Genomic DNA, 17,440 nt, shown 5'->3' on the forward strand with positions numbered 1-17,440 from the left:
GCTTCGATGCTGTATTCATTGGGTTATTGTGGAGACATACCCTAAGGTGACCCCTTGTGAAATCCCTTCCCCTGGAGTATAGGCTGAACTTGTGACTTCCTCCTGACAAACAGACTATCACAGGATTATAGAATGTCACTCCCATGATTGTTTTGTTATATAAGATTGACTAAGCCTGGAATGGGCGAAGTCATTGCTGTGAACTGCCTGGGCATAAGGACCACCTGGCAGGTAACTGAAGATGGCCTTTAGCTCGTAAAAGCTTTCTCTTTCCACCAGCTAGTAAGAAAGACAGATACTGTAATTTGTCCATTATATGTGGAATCTAAGAAAGTCAAGTACAGAAATAGAGGGTAGAGTGGTGTTTTCTGGAGCTGGGGTTGGGGGTGGGGTGGAGTGGGAAGGGATGGGTAGACATTGATCAAGGGTACAAACTTCCAACTAGAAAATGAATAAGTTCATGGGATCTAATGTACAGCATAGTAGTTATAATGAACACAACTGTATTATGCAGAAACTAAATTGTGATAGTAACTCATACAAAGCAAGAGATTGCGGAGTCATTTTCTCAATCTAATTTACTAGGTGAGTCTGCCCCTTAGAGCAGCAGTTTTCAACTTTTTTCATTTCATGGCAAACTAATTACTAAAATCACTAAAATTTATATTTTTTGTTGATCTGACAAAATATTAGTATAATTTTGATTGTTTTACAAAAAATAATAGTAATTATTTTCCCTTTTTTGCTCCAGTGTGATTTAAAAATAAAATCAGGTGCCTATATTTGTATATAAGGATTTCTGGTACTAAGAATTAACCAATAAGATACAACTTCATTATGTGATATGACCAATAAAATACAATTCTATTATATGACCTATGTATTTATGGCTCAAGATAGGATTCACACTGGATGGCTATTGCTGAGTGTTGTAGTCTTCTTTTTTTTTTTTTTCCTTTTTTTTTTTTTTTTTTTTTGGTGACAGAGAGAGAGAGAGAGATAGGGACAAACAGACAGGAAGGGAGAGAGATAAGAAGCATCAATTCTTTGTTGTAGCACCTTAGTTGTTCATTGATTGCTTTCTCACATGTGCCTTGACCGGGGGGGGGGGGGTTACAGCGGACTGAGTGACACCTTGCTCAAACCATTGACCTTGGGTCCAAGCTGGTGAGCTGTGCTTAAACCAGATGAGCCTGCACTCAAGCTGGCAACCATCTTGGTCTCGAACCTGGGTCCTCTGTGTCCCAGTCCAGTGCTCTATCCACTGTGCCACTGCCTGGTCAGGCTGTTGTCATTTTTTTATTTAACAAACTAAGGGAAAAGACCTCAGTGTCCCTGACTAAATAGTCAAGTATTGCACATTTTAAAATCCTTGATGGCCCTGGCCGGTTGGCTCAGCGGTAGAGCGTCGGCCTGGCGTGCGGGGGGACCCGGGTTCGATTCCCGGCCAGGGCACATAGGAGAAGCGCCCATTTGCTTCTCCACCCCCCCCCCTTCCTCTCTGTCTCTCTCTTCCCTTCCCGCAGCCAAGGCTCCACTGGAGCAAAAATGGCCCGGGCGCTGGGGATGGCTCCTTGGCCTCTGCCCCAGGCACTAGAGTGGCTCTGGTCGCGGCAGAGCGACGCCCCGGAGGGGGCAGAAGCATCGCCCCCTGGTGGGCAGAGCATCGCCCCTGGTGGGCGTGCCAGGTGGATCCCGGTCGGACGCATGCGGGAGTCTGTCTGACTGTCTCTCCCCGCTTCCAGCTTCAGAAAAAAAAAAAATCCTTGAAGCAAGCCAGTTGAAGATTACTGCCTTGGAGGGATGCCCAAAGTTCAGTTCTCAAATAGAAAATGTGGTCATTGATATTTGCTTTGAATAATGTCTTATACCCTACACAGAGGGATTTAGATACTATAAAGTTGATTTTCCTTTTTTTTAGTGAAAGAAAGAGACAGGCAGGGACAGGCGGACAGGAAGGGAGAGAAATAAGAATCATTAACTCATCATTGTGGCACTTCAGTTGTTCATTGATTGCTTTCTCATGTGCACCTTGACCAGGGGGCTCCAGGAGAGCGAGTGACCCCTTGCTCAAGCCAGCAACCTCAGGGTTTCGAACCTGGGTCCTCAGCATCCACTGCAGCACCACTGGCTTTAAAGGTTTTTTTTTAATTCTTTTTGAGTTTATTGGGGTGACATTGTTTAATGAAATTCTGTATCATCTGTATATTGTGTTGTGTGTTCTCCACCCCAAGTCAAGTCTCCTCCTATCACCATTGATCTACCCTTTCCCTCCTACCTCCCCTCACCCCCCTTTCGCTCTGGCAATCACTATACTGTTGTCTGTGTGAGTTATTTTTTCTTTGCTTAATTCCTTAACATTTTTCGCCTAGTCCCCCAAGCCCCTCCCCCTAACAGTTGGCAGTCTGTTTTCTATCTCTATGAGTCTGTTTCTGTTTTATTTATTTTGTCCATTAGATTCCACATATAAGTGAAATCATTTAGTATTTGATTTTCTCTGACTGGCTTATTTCAGTTAGCATAACACTCTCCAGGTCCATCCATGCTGTCACAAAAGGTAAGCTTTCTTTCCTTTTAATGGCCAAGTAGTATTCCATTGTATAAATGTACCACTGCTTTTTTATCCACTCATTTATTGATGGGCACTTGGGCTGCTTCCAAATCTTAGCTATTGAAAATAACACTGCAGTGAACATAGGGGTGCATGAATTTTTCAAATTAGTGTTTCAGGTTTCTTTAGATAAATTCCCAGAAGTGGAATTTCTGGATCATAAGGCAGTTGGATTTTAATTTTTTGAGGTAACTCCATTCTGTTTTCCACAGTGGCTGCACTAATCTGGATTCCCACCAGCAGTTCCCAAGGGTTCCCTTTTCTCCACATTCTCACCAGCACTTGTTGATTTGTTGATTTATTGATAATAGCCATTCTGACAGTGTAAGATGATATCTCATTGTGGCTTTATTTTGCATTTCTCTGATGATTAATGACATTGAGCATCTTTTCATATATCTATTGACTATCTGTATGTCTTCCTTGGAAAAGTGTTTATTTCCATACTTTGCCCATTTTACATTGGATTGTTTTTTCGGTGTTGAGTTTTATAAGTTCTTAATAAATTTTGGATATTAACCCCTTATCAGATGTATCATTGGTGAATATGTTCTCCCATTCAGTGGGTTGTCTTTTCATTTTGTTGATGGTTTTCTTTGCTGTGCAAACTTTTTAGTTTGCTGTGGTCCCATTTGTTCATTTTTATTTTGTTTCCTTTGCCAGAAGAGATATATCAGAAAAAATAATGCTACAAGAAATATCCAAGAATTTACTGCCTATATTTTCTTATAGGATTTTTCTGGTTTTGAGTTTTACATTTAAGTCTTTAATCTATTTTGAGTTTATTTGCAAATGCATTGTTGATTTCTATAAATTAAAATCTCATAATACTTTATATAAATTTTTCAACATGAAAGAGCTATTTGGATATTATGTTTGTGTGTATGTGTGTGTGTGTGATATTTCTAACTTGTTTTAAAATTAATTTGAAAATAACACAATTAAAGAATACTATTGATGTTTACTAAGCCAGCATACTCCTTTACATTTTCTTTCTGTCTTATTTCCACTGCTCATTTTTCTTGTTCATATAATTGGATTGAATCATAAAATTATAATTTTCGCACTTTATTTTATTTGGCTAAATTAATAGTAGAGAAAGTATAGTAGAAATGGATAAATGTTTATGATACCCAAAGTATTTATCTTTCAAGATCCAATTAAAATATTTAGTCTTTTTTTTAAAAAAGAAAGATAAATTGGGATTGCTAGACAGATTTTAGTTTTATCAGTATGAATTTTATTCTTAGCACCATTAAGTTTCTAAGATCAATTCATCTGAAGTTAATCATGTTGTAGACATTATTTTCTGTAAAATAATACTTTTTACAAAGAAGGTGTAATATTTTTACCTGAAAGCACAAAAAGCATATTTCTTCTCATTGCTTCTCGGCCTTTTGGCTGAGATCAAGTGTAGTAAAATGTATATTTCTTTTTGATCAATTATTTTGTCTTTATAGTTTAATGAAGCACCAGTTATTCAAATTATTGAATTATGAATTCTTAGTAACTTTTTATTATTTTACATGTGACCTACCTTGATAGAATGATTTTATAATGTCTTCTTTTTGTTTTATAAACAGTCAAGCTGTAAAATTGATAGCCTTTTAAATAAATATTTGTTTTAATGTATATGCTGTACTTATATTCTATGTTAATATAAATAATGCATAACTAAATACCTCACTCTTTGTTTATGTTTTGTTTTAACTGGATGGGCTGTTACATAGTTATGGTGCTAACAAACTGGAGCCAGTGTTAAAACTGCTACCTAATGTTCATATCTTGTACTCTAATCAGACTGGGATTAGGATAAATATTTTTAAATATTAAAAATACTTTAGCCCTTGCCCTGGCCAGTTGGCTCAGTGGTGGAGCATCAGCCTGGCATGTGGATATCCTGGGTTCAAATCCTGGTCAGGGCACACAGAAGCACCCATCTGCTTCTCCACCCCTCCCCCTCTAGCCTCTTTCTCTCTCTCTCTCTCTCTCTCTCTCTCTCTTTCTCTCTCTCTTTCTCTCTCTATGTTCCCCTCCTGCAGCCATGGCTCGACTGGAGCAAGTTGGCTCCAGGCACTGAGAATGGTTTCATGGCCTTCGCCTCAGGCAGTAAGAAGAGCTTGATTGCTGAGCAACAGAGCAATGTCCCAGATGGGCAGAATGTCACTCTCTAGTGAGTTTGCTGGGTGGATCCCAGTCAGGGTACATGTAGGAGTCTGTCTCTCTGCCTCCCTTCCTCTCACTGAATAAAAACAAAACAAAACACATTAACTATTTTTTTAAAACACTGTAGCTATCGGTAGATGTATAAAACCATGTGAGAATTGGTGGCAGATATTTAATTATCAAGACAGGTAAGAGAAAGCAATGCATTTAGAATGAAAGGAAACGAGGATTTTTAGCTTTTAAGACAAAATTTTTTGGAGTTAGGCTGGACAACACTAGGAAGTCTGTCTATAGTGTTTCTTTATAGTATATTTTGAAAATTGCAATATGGAAATAAAACAAACACAGTGATTTTAGCTAACTAAATTTCTTAGGCTTTAGAGATGATGGCTAAATTGTCTTTTGGTAGAATCAATGAAAAAGAAGATATAAAATGATGACGCTAGTTTAATTTTTATCTTGTAGACTTGAGATCTGTGGCAATTTTATTCTATTTTTCTAAATTTTCTTCCATTTTTCTTTGCTTTTTTCTTCCTTTCCTCCCTCTATCTTTCTCTTTCTTCTTTCTTTCTTTTTTTCTTCCTTCTCCTTTTCAGTGGAGTTAACACAAAGGGGGGAAATGTGTTGAGTAGGATAGGTGGGAAATGCTCTTAATACCACAAAGACTTTTAATAACCAAATAACAGTATTAAAAGTAGGGAAATATATATATATATTTTGTATTTTTCTGAAGCTGGAAATGGGGAGAGACAGTCAGACAGACTCCCGCATGCGCCCGACTGGGATCCACCCGGCACGCCCACCAGGGGCGACTCTCTGCCCACCAGGGGGCGGTGCTCTGCCGCGACCAGAGCCACTCTAGCACCTAGGGCAGAGGCCAAGGAGCCATCCCCAGCGCCCGGGCCATCTTTGCTCCAATGGAGCCTCGGCTGCGGGAGGGGAAGAGAGAGACAGAGAGGATGGAGGAGGGGTGTGGAGAAGCAAATGGGCACTTCTCCTATGTGCCCTGGCCGGGAATTGAACCCGGGTCCCCCGCACGCCAGGCTGACGCTCTACTGCTGAGCCAACCGGCCAGGGCCAAAAGTAGGGAAATATTTTTAAATTTCTTTACTTATGTGTTATGGAGGTCTGTTCTCCTCAGTAATGCTGTTCGGGAGATGACAGGGACCTATCTTATACATCTGAAGTGTTACTCTGTCTATCACTCTCACTGTGATGCTGCTTATCCAATTTCACAGGTGACCATTTCTAGTTTGTAAACCATTGGTTATCAATTAAAAGAAATCATCCAGAACTAACACTTTGGCTAGTGTAATTAATATTTATGTAGTTTAATCCCTATCTGATGAAGTGATCTGCATCAAAGAATGGAGTAGTTACTCTAAATCATATCCTTGATGTACTAATAATCAACTTTTACTATTATTGAAGTAATCTAGAAGAAAGAGAAGAAAATGTTCTTTCACGTATAGGTCATCATTCATTGTGCTGCAAATATACTGTTTCACTAAATAAGGGATTCTAAATTTTTTACATTCCTATGCAAGGTCAACTCTGTATATAAAATAAGGAACAATTAAGAATAATTAAACAATGACAAAAATATTAAAGATTATTCTTTGTTTAGTTCCTAATATGTAAAATATTCCAACTTTTACTTCGCATACACCAGTAATATATCCCAATTTATTATATTGTAGTAAAAAAATATATACTAAATCTTGCTTAAAAATCTGTTTTTAAATCCTGTATCTAACTCTCAATATTGGATATGCCATTACTTTAATTTAATGAGGGCACCAACTCTTTTTTTTTTAATATACTTTTTTTTGTTTTTTTTTAGATTTTATTTATTCATTTTTTTATTAGAGAGAGAGGGGAGAGAGAGAGAGGGATAGAGAGAGAGAGAACAGGGGGAGGAGCAGGAAGCATCAACTCCCATATGTGCCTTGACCAGTCAAGCCCAGGGTTTTGAACCGGCAACCTCAGCATTCCAGGTCGACGCTTTATCCACTGCGCCACCACAGGTCAGGCATTTTTTTTTTTAATTTTTTTTTTATTCATTTTTAGAGAGGAGAGAGACAGAGAGGGAGAGAGAGGAGAGAGAGACAGAGAGAAAGAGAAGGGGGGAGGAGCTGGAAGCATCAACTCCCTATGTGCCTTGACCAGGCAAGCCCAGGGTTTCAAACCGGCGACCTCAGCATTTCCAGGTCGACGCTTTATCCACTGCGCCACCACAGGTCAGGCCATTACTTTAATTTAATGGTTCTCAACTGGGGATGATTCTTCTGCTTCTGGGGATATTTGACAATGTCTAGAGACATTTTTGTTTGTCAAGACTTACAGTATGCTACTGATTTCATGTAAGAAGAGGCCACAGAAGTTATTAAACATCATACAGAAAAAACAGCCCCTTATAACAAGAGCTTGTCTCACCCAAACTATCAGTAGCACTCACATTAGGAAACCTTAATTTAAACACATTCATACTGAGGACTTCCTTTGTGCTTGCTATTATGCTTAGGAACACTCAATGGATACAAAATATGCCAGGTAATCAGTACACTCAACAAACTTGAAATCTCAGAGAATTGAGTTGAAAGTCCAAATAATGAAGATAGTAATGATAGCAATTTGAATAATAACATCACGAAAAGTCAAAAAGCAATAAAGGCTCAGTGGAGCCCAACTTACCTTTGCTTAGGAAAGAAGTAGTTCTACAAAAACCACAGCAGTTATGTATTTTTCCCCACTTTCTCAAAGTACATAATTCTTGTACATGGTTACAAAATATAAGGTGTACACAAGTTCTCATTGAAACATAAATTTCCCTCTCTTCCTTGTCATTTGACTGCTACTTCCTTTTCCTAAAGGCTTTCTTGTGGATTCTATCCGAGGTATCTTATTCATTTAAAATACATAGGTATCATATTGTATCACTGCATTATAAATTAAGTCAGACCCCAATTGATAAACAATTAGATTGTTTCAGTCTCTTGTGATTGCTCACAGTACTGAAATGAATGTATTAATTTTTGCACAGCGGAGTGTGTATCCGAGGGATAACCAGAAGGGGAATTTTGGTTTCAGAATTAATGTGAAATTTTTATTTTGAAAAACATTTCCTAAATTGTCATTTTGGTAAGCAGCTTCCCAGTTGACCCCCCCAATTCTCCTTTCTCCCAAAATAGATGCTCCTGTGTAGCCTCTTCCACACTGAACGGTGCTGCGGACCTCAGGGACCGACCGCACACTGAGAGAATGGCAGGTAACGGCACAGTGTAGGTCATAAACGACGGCACCGCTCTAACCTTGCTTTCTTTTAGATGTGTGGCTGCAGGGGAGTCCGGCTGCTATGTTGTGAGGACACTCAGCAGCCCTGGGAGAGGCTTCTGCGCAGAGTGACTGAGGATTCCCTGCATCCGCCCTCAATGCGTGGCTAGCGAGTTGTGTGAACCGCTGTTGAGAGTGGATCCCTGAGCCCTACTCCAGCTTTAACAGGACTGCAGCCCTGGCTAACGTACTGGTTCCAGCCTCAATGAGGGGCCCTGAGCCGGAAATGCCCAGCAGGAGCTGCCTCTACATTTCTGACCCAGAGAATCTGTGAAGATAATGGTTGTTTGGAGTAATGCGTTACACAGCTATAATTAGGACTTAAAGTGCATTCTCTCTCTTCATGGTACAGAAGTCAATAAACAGAAGTTGGGTCCCCCTTATCAATAATTTTTATTGAAGTACAACATCAGGAAAACACTGAAAATAAATATGCAGATCAGTGAATTGTCAAAAATAAATACCTGCGTAACATCCAGGAAAAAAAAGCAAAGTTTAAAAATGACTTACAGCTATGAGTTTCCCCCCATTCATTCTTCTATCAAATGAGACACAGGAATGCTCTCACCACCTGCCCACTACCCAGTGTTCCTATCGAAAACAAGTCATTCTTGGTTTTGTATCTCAGAGACACTTGGAGAATGTATTCTACCAGCAGTACCAGGGATGTACAGCTGGGGGCGTCCTTTCTTCACAGTTTCCTGGGTTCTGTCTGACCTGGGCTACTTTTGGTGGTCCTTCAGTCTGTTCCGTTATTTTGCTGACAGTGAGTTTCACATCTCTGTTCTCTTCTAACATCTTTTTGCGGGCGACTGTGACTTTGAGAGTAGGATAGGCCAACACTGGAATTATTTATTTAAATAATAACCTTTATCAAAACTTAGAAGTGTCATTTAAACTTTTAAAAACTGCCATTCCTAAGTATTGTATGTAATTTGGCCTTGAGCATGGGTTAGGATTTTGAGAATGGAGAGGGACAGTGAAAGGAGTGTGCTCAGGCCTCAAAGACCTCTTCTTCTTCTGTCACTCGGGGGAAGTCAGCATGCCTCCGCCACCTTAAGGGTTTTCATTCCCATAGCATTGTTTGATTTATAGAATTTAAAGTTTCGCTATATATCCTGCAAAACAGTCATTTATCAGATATGTATTTTTCTACCAGTGTCATTTGTCATATATATGTATTTGTACTAGTATCCTTTTTCTATTCCTGGATCCAGGCCAGACCACTACAATGCATTTAGGCCTCATGTCTCTTAGTTGCTTGTGGTTTATGGTATTTTCTTCGTATTCTTGTTTTTCAAGATCTTAAGACTTTTGAAGATTCCTGATTAGACATAGCATAACTGTATTTAACTGATGTTTTCTCATGACTATATTGAGGTTCTGGGTCTTGGGGAAAAATATCACATAGATGAAATTCCCTTCCCATGGCATGTTACCTGAGACACAGGATACCAACTTGCATTATCACACTTGTTTTAGATTACATCTGCTAGGTTTCTCTGCTGTAAAGTCACTATTTTCCCTTTGCATATTCTGTTTCTTACAAGGGAGTCATTAAGTCCAGCCCACACTAAAAAATAAGGGAATTGAGCTTAATTTTCTGAAGGGAGGACTACCACATATTCTGTGTATGTGTTAAAATGACCATGATAATTAATACATATTTGAGGGGAATACTTTGAAGCTATGCAACTATCCTGTTTCTCCTTAAGTTTTGTCCACTTATTTTACTATCATCTGTGAATCTTGTCTCCAGCAATTATTACTATTCTGTCTTAATAATGGCGATTTTCTATCTCTCATATTTCTTCTGTATTTAATTTTTGGAATTCTTTTGTAAGGAAAATTTGCCCTTTCTCTTCTATTTTTAAATTTAATTCTAAGGGTTGGAAAGTGTTTTCTGAAAAGATCTAGATAGTAAATATTTTAGGCTCTAAAGGCTGGCTTTGGGAGCAAAAATCAAAAGTATCTATTACTCTGCTAACCTGCTTAAGACCATGTTTCAAACTTTGTAACCTTGAACAATTCTGGCATCAGTTGATCTACTGTTAATTGTGTGTAGATAAAAGAACATTGCATCATAAGAGATCTTTTTAAATACTGAGACATTTGGACATTATTTTCTGGATACATTTTAATGAATGGAAGATATCATGTACTCTTGTGTTTAAATACTTGACAATTGGGAGATACTTTTTTAATATCGGAAACACAATTTCTTAAAGCTTCAGCCAATTCAGAGGTTGGTTTCTGTATTTTACAAATGACAAAACTGAGGCTTGGAGGACTAAATAAATTGTGTGAAGTCATATGTAGAGCTAGGACCAGAACCTAGACTCGAATACTAGTGAGTTTTTCTTCCATTACCCTTTGCTGCCACATACAGGAAGAAATGAATATATCAGATTTTAAAAAATGTAGCATTAAACTATTCTTTTAAAAGTTTTGCAACTAAAATTATTTAAAATTGCCCATTATATATAATATTAGAAAAAGAAATCCTGGCTTATTTGGTCTTTATGACTGCTCACTATTGTGAAGGGTGGCAAGCAATAAAATAAGTTCACAGAAATAAAACAAGTGCTCTGGCGACCATTTATTTGGCAATTGTCAGGAAAGATGAATTAGCCGGTACAAATTCCCCAGAGGTGGCCATGATGTGTAAGACTAATAAAACGATACCTGATGATTCCCTCGGAGAGCGAAAGAATGACCTCAAAGAAGAATCAGAATGAACAAGAAATGAGACCCATCTTTCACAGCACCGTGAAGGTTAGGAAGATAAAGCTATAGTACTCCAAAAGCCATGAAACTACTTCTAAAGGCAATAATCGATTTAGTGGGGAACATTAGAAAACTACAAGTCAAAAACAACATCAACGAGAGTGGTAAGCCCTGGAGGTCACAACCATCAGAGAACAGTGCCTGGTAAATCCTCCTTCTCTCCCTCTGCTCCTCAGCTGAGATTGATGTTAGGTTGAATCTGAGTCTGAAACAACTGCTACCTGAGGAGAAAGCATTTTACTTACTAAGAATGACCTTTCTTTCACTTTTTACAGAAAAGTAAAGGAGGAGGGAGGAAGGAAGAAAATAAGGGAGCGAGTGAGGGAGAAAGGAAGAGGGAAAAAAGAAGAAAATAATGTCTATTGTCTGTTTACTTCCTTGATTATTATCTTTACTTGATTGGTAAAAAATTGGTAAAAAGAAATAGATTAGTTGAGCATTCTCGTATTTCTCACAATAGTATAATTGTGTAATATATCACAAGTAATGATTGTCCTGACTATTTCAAGTCTATTCTGAAAAGCATGTATTGCTTTCTGCTCTTATAATCTGCATTGACTCTCTTTGCACATTCAGTTGTCACTTGGAAATTTTCAATCCACATTATTTATTAAGCTAGCATTTTTTAATATGCTGTGAATACTAAGGAGAAAGATAGTTTCAGTATTCCAGTAAAACTCTGATGCCTATTTGAGTAGTTTCCTTTTTCATCTAAGATACCACTTCTTGCATGAGACAGAACAGCTCTGTACATTGGCTAGGGAAGTGTAGTAAATCTAGACAGTTAATTTTCTAGTTTTATAAAATGAACATATGTTTTCTTTGATAATCACAAAAAAACATTTTTAAAAATTAAAGACATAAAAATAGGAACTTGGATGATTAAAAATAAAAATCTGTGGATATATTTTTCTTTAATTTTACTTATGTTAATTTATGTCAAATAATTAATACAATATGCCTTTTTGAAGGCTTGATTGATTCACACATTTCTCACTCCTCCTCACCCCCAAATTCTGTTACCCAGAGAGAAGCACTTTCAACTCATTTAATGGCTTATTCTAGTGTTTAATCCATATTTTAAAATTACATGCATACTGATATTTCCTAATTATCAATTACAGATACCTGTTGAATTCCTTGAATGATGTTTTATTTCTTCTCTTTGGCTCCTCTCCCAACACACACCCTTTCCTCATTCTAATAGTTCCAACACACATTCACAATTGTTGGTTCAACCAATATTTAGCATTTGCAGAATTTATGAATACCAAATATTAATCAAAAGGCTATTATAGAGTTTCTAGCCACATAAACCATTGGTTTATCTTCTGGAAAAGAAATGTGTTTGATTGCCTCACTTTGGTAGCTTCTGGTTTCTTCCTGAGGTAATTTTGAAATTTATTTTTTCCAGTCCCCCCCCAAAAGTACATTCCATAGAGGAGTAGTATGCAGAAAAGAGTTACCAAAGACCTGGTGGGGGGGCGAGGCTTTAAAGGGCTCGCCATTGACTACATGCCACACAACATTCTCATTTCTCTAAGAATTGCCTTGAGGAATCAGTGTCCATGTCTTTCTTTTTTTTTTAATCAGTTGCCTGAGAGTGAAGATGTCTCTACTTGCCTTCCTAACAATTTATGTAATGTCGTTAATTCTTCCATCTTTTGCTTTGCCTCAGTCTTTTCTTACTCTATGTATTTTAGCCCTCCTCCGGCTTCACTCTGTTACATACTCAGAGACAAACTCTGATATCATACCGGTAGTTGTGTCTATGGAATAGCTTCATGTCAGTCAGGATAGGCTCGATTATTTCCTGGCAATGAATAGCCCCTAAATATCAAATGCTTAATCATAAAAAAAAAATGTTCTTAGTACATGCTCCATGCAAGTTAGTAGGAGGGGTATGCACCAGGTTGATTTATGCTTCCATGATTACAGCAACAGCAGAAATGTGACACATGGCATTTCCACTCACATTTGATTGGAAAAAGCAAGGCACATGTGCACACCTAACTTCAACAGAGGCAAGGAGGTGTAGTACTTATCCTATTGTGTGCCAGGAAGGACAGCTGGGATATTTTTAAATAGCTCTAATGACAGTGCCCATTATAATGAGCATAGGGATTCGCTATGTGCCAAACAAAGGAGACTCTTACAAATAATTATATATATATTTTTTAATTATCTCTAAAAATAACTTTTTTTTTCTGTTACATATATTTTGCTAGCTTCCTGGATAAAGGGGGTGCAATTAACCAGACTCACTTCTGATGGACTCACCCATCGGATCACACGTCTATCTAATAGAGGAAAATGGAATTTCCCTTATCTTGAAGTGTCTTCAGAAAACACCCTTCTATGAGTTTAATTTTAAATTCATTAATCATTAAGTTAACACAATATTATTAAAGCTATTTAAATTTTCTGAAAGGTGGCATCCCAACTTCTGAGAAATGAAACTAAATCTAAAACAAAATCTTAATTATTACATGCATATCTGGTTTGTTACTATACTACATTTAAGTTTTAATTATTAAAAATTTAAAATAGCAATTATGTTGAGAACATTATAAACACTGACTATAAATTGCTTTGGAGAGTAAAAATGCTAGTCAGCAGACTAAATACCAAGCAATATGTTTATTTTAGGATTTTGAAGAAAAATATTGGTATAATGATAATCTAGGCCTTTATTCACAGCATAATATAAATATATTTCTCACTGCGAAGTAACTATCATTTCAGGCCCAGTAACCTAACAGACACTACCCATTTATTTCTTGCAAGCCTCTGACAAGTCGACTAAAGGAACAAATGTCTCTCGTTGCTCAACTAGTTGGGTGACTTGGAGGTGAAAGGTTGTGGATTCTGTTATCAATCATCAGCCACCCATCTCTCCATCAGCAAAGCACTGGCTCAGACAAGAAAAGGAGAGAATTATTTGATTGCATTTATTGACACATTATCCAACTCTGTTAGCAAGTATCATCCTGTATAAATTACGAACATCATAAAAAGCAGCTTTCTTTTATTTAACGTACAGAACATATGTGAGGAAAATGTGCAAAATACAATGTTCTGCAAATTGCTCTGAATTGTTAGTGAGAAAATTCATTTGTGGTGCGTAGGCATTTCTTCTTGTCTGTAACTGTCAAACAATGGCAGTAAGATGGATTGAGTTTCCCCTGCAGATCTCCGTGAACACAGTCTCTGGCCTCTGTCTCATAACATTACAGACCTGACTTTACACTCATTCTTAACATACTTGAGAACTAAGTTTTTTTACTTTTCTGCTACTCTGTTTTATTTTTATTTCTTTGCAATAAATACACAATAGAGAATATAAAGTGATTGTTGAGATGTAGCTGGCAGAGAAGTCAAGAGCTGCCCTTTGGGATATTCATTACTTCATGAAGGTAATTCATCAAAACAGAATACAAAAGATGAAGACAGAATTTAGCCTCGTGATTAGTTAGCATTAAATACTCAGTAAAAGTTTGAAATATACTCTTGTGCTTTTCTCTGAGATAATTCAGACTTCTAAAAGCTCTGAGGCAGAATATCTTTTCTGGAAGGATTCCAAAAATGGTTTCAACTGCAATTTTATGCCAAATTGATTAACTTCTTACTTTGTGCCATCAGTATTCTAGAATATAGAAATGAATGAAACCAACAAGTTACTTACATTACATACTTTGTTTTCTACTGAGAAGACAGAATATATATATATATATAAACAAATGATAATAAGGAAAGTTTTAATAAGTACTATGAGAAGTGAAACCTAAGGCAAGATAAGTGAAATGGGAGTCCTGCAGTTTTCTACTTTTGATGGGTCATTTAGGAAGGGCCTATATGAAAAGCTAGTTTGTGAGCATATGTTTGAATAAAAAAAAAAGGAAGTTGGGAAACTGTTTAAGGGAAAATCATCTCCAACAGAAAGAACGACAAATTCAGGGTCCATAGTAGAGAATTTGCTTGGAGTATTCAAGAATTCTCAAAAGTATCCATGGGGTTCAAGGAGAATGAACAAGGGGAGGAAGCAGGATAGAAGATGAGGGTTATTCATGGGTCAGATTGTTTGGAGCCCCAAGTCAGATAAAATGCTTTAGATTTTGTTCCAGGTGTCATGGGATATTTGGAAGGCTTGAGAGCAGGAAACTGAAAAGTGATTTACTGGTTCAATGGTATCTCAGGTCGTTGTGAGAGTATCGACTCTAGAGGGTCAACAATGAAAGCAAAGAGGCTATTACAGTATTTCAGGGAAGAGCTTCTGGTGTATGGGACCAAATGACTATAAGAAGTATTCTTATTTTGGATATAATATGTAAGAGTGATAGGATTTTTGAGTTTGAGTGGAACAAAGCCATCAGGATGTTTTAACTGAGCAGCCAGATAAATGGTAGGACTATTAATTTATAGAACACTAAAAGATGTATGGGGTTGAATGGCAGGTGGACCAATAATCTATTTTAGATAGGATTAATTTATGAGAGATGCATATTAGATTAATGTATTTGTTTTCTATTCTGTGTAACAAATTACCACAAGGTTAGTGACTTAAAACAACCTAGATTTACTACTTCCCAGTTTCTGTGAGGTTAGATTCTGGGGTTCTCATCTGGTTGCCTGATTAGGGAAGGATCTACATCTAAACTCACTCAGGTTGTATATAGACTTCTTTTCCTAGCAGATTAGGATTATGGAAACCTACTTCTTTAAAATCAGCAAGGAGACCTAGACTAGATAGAGCAAGTCAGCTAGCAAGCTAGAGTCATAAACAATGTAACATAATCACAAGAGTGACACCCAATTAACTTTGTCATATTCAAGTCTCATGTCCTATCTAACTTCAAGAAGAGGGAATTCTACAAGGCATGAAAGGCAGGATGTGAGGATGATGAGGGACCATCTAAAAGTCTGCAGACACCCAAGTAAATAAACTGAGCAAGCAACTGAATATACCCCATCAGGAACACCAGAGGTGGAGATAGAAATTTTAGAGTCATCAAGGTATTGATATCTTAAAGCCTTGGGTCTGGATGAAAATATAATCAATAAACATGAAAATGGTAGCTATTTTGTTCCAAAGGACATATATAGAGAAAAATCTTAGCTATATTTTTAAAAAATATTTTACTTATTGATTTGAGGGAGAGGATATGGAGAAAGAAAGGCAGGGAGGCAGAGAAGGCGAGTGGGAAGCATCAACTCGTGGTAGTTGCTTCTTATATGTGCCTTGACCAGGCAGGCCTTGGGCTTCAACCCAGTGACCTCAGCATTCCAGGTCAACTCTTTATCCACTGCACTGCCACAGGTCAGGTACCTTAAGTTATATCTTAAAAAAAGAAAAAAAGATTGCAAAAAAATAATTCTAGGATCAGTTCTTGTCTGGCTTAATATGGCTACCACTTTTTACTAATTATTAGCTGTTATCAGATGCATAGAATGTGCCAAACAAATACTTTGCTAAGAGCTTTATAAAGGTCATCTCACTTTATCCCTCTATTGTAATACATTAATGAGACAGGTAATACTATTATTATTTTTTAATATAAGAAAACTGATGCTCAGTATCACACTGCTACTAAAAGATACAGCCTGTTTGACTCCGTAAACTATACACTTAACTGCATCTTTTATAGGGCCTCCCTTTGTGGCCAACTTGTTTTGATTTTTTATACCAAGTGTCCCCTGTATAATTCATTGATATTCTTTATGCCTGTATGGGTTTTCTATTCTTCTTCTTTTTTAAATTTTGTTTTACAACTTTTTATTTTGAAATATTTTTAAATTTACAGAAAAGGTGAAAAGAATAGTACAATTCGATCTTTCTTGATTTGTTTTCTCTTGCCTCAATCCAGATCATATCAGTGTACTTCCCCCTTCCCTTGGGAGCTCTCAACATATGCCTTTGCAGGCCATGATTGTTTTAACATCGTATAATGATCTTTTACAAACTTCAGTCTTTTCACTGAAGACTAAAAGATACGTAGAATTAAAAAGTCAATTAAATTAGTGCACAGGATGGAAACTGAGAAGAATCTATTAGTTTGAACCTAGAGAAAGAGGAAGTTCAAGAGGGAAAACAGAAAGTATTTTTCAGTAGGAGAAAAAGAAGTCAACATAGTCATCATTTTTATAATTATTATAGTGTAGGCTCTATGAATTATATATAAGAATAATCTAAGAATTATGGCTTGAAGAATGAAGCCATAACTTACATTTACTTACTCAAATATTTAGAAAGGATGGCACAAAATGTGTTCCTCATTATAATGGAATGCTTTACAGTAGAACTTTTAGTTGATTTCTTTTTTTATATTTGTACTCTGCTTAAGATGAATAATTATAACTAATACATATTATACAATGCATGTATTTACTGTGACTCAAAGTGTATGTAGGATGTGGTTTATATCTCTTTCACTCTAAGGGTTGTTATCCCTGACCCACTCACTGTTAGCATAAAGATGTGTTTCTAGTGCATATTCAAGTATATGCAGAAAATCATATTTCTTACTGAAAAAAAGATCAAGGTAA

At 37.0% G+C, this 17,440-nt stretch overlaps 1 pseudogene; it reads left to right on the top strand.

The window, feature by feature from the left end:
• The first annotated feature begins 3,992 nt into the window (after nucleotides 1-3,992).
• Nucleotides 3,993-4,130, top strand: LOC136384305 (U2 spliceosomal RNA; annotated as a pseudogene).
• The last annotated feature ends 13,310 nt before the right edge of the window (nucleotides 4,131-17,440 follow it).

The sequence above is a fragment of the Saccopteryx leptura genome, chromosome 12 (genome assembly GCF_036850995.1).
Source record: "Saccopteryx leptura isolate mSacLep1 chromosome 12, mSacLep1_pri_phased_curated, whole genome shotgun sequence".
Classification (NCBI taxonomy): domain Eukaryota; kingdom Metazoa; phylum Chordata; class Mammalia; order Chiroptera; family Emballonuridae; genus Saccopteryx; species Saccopteryx leptura.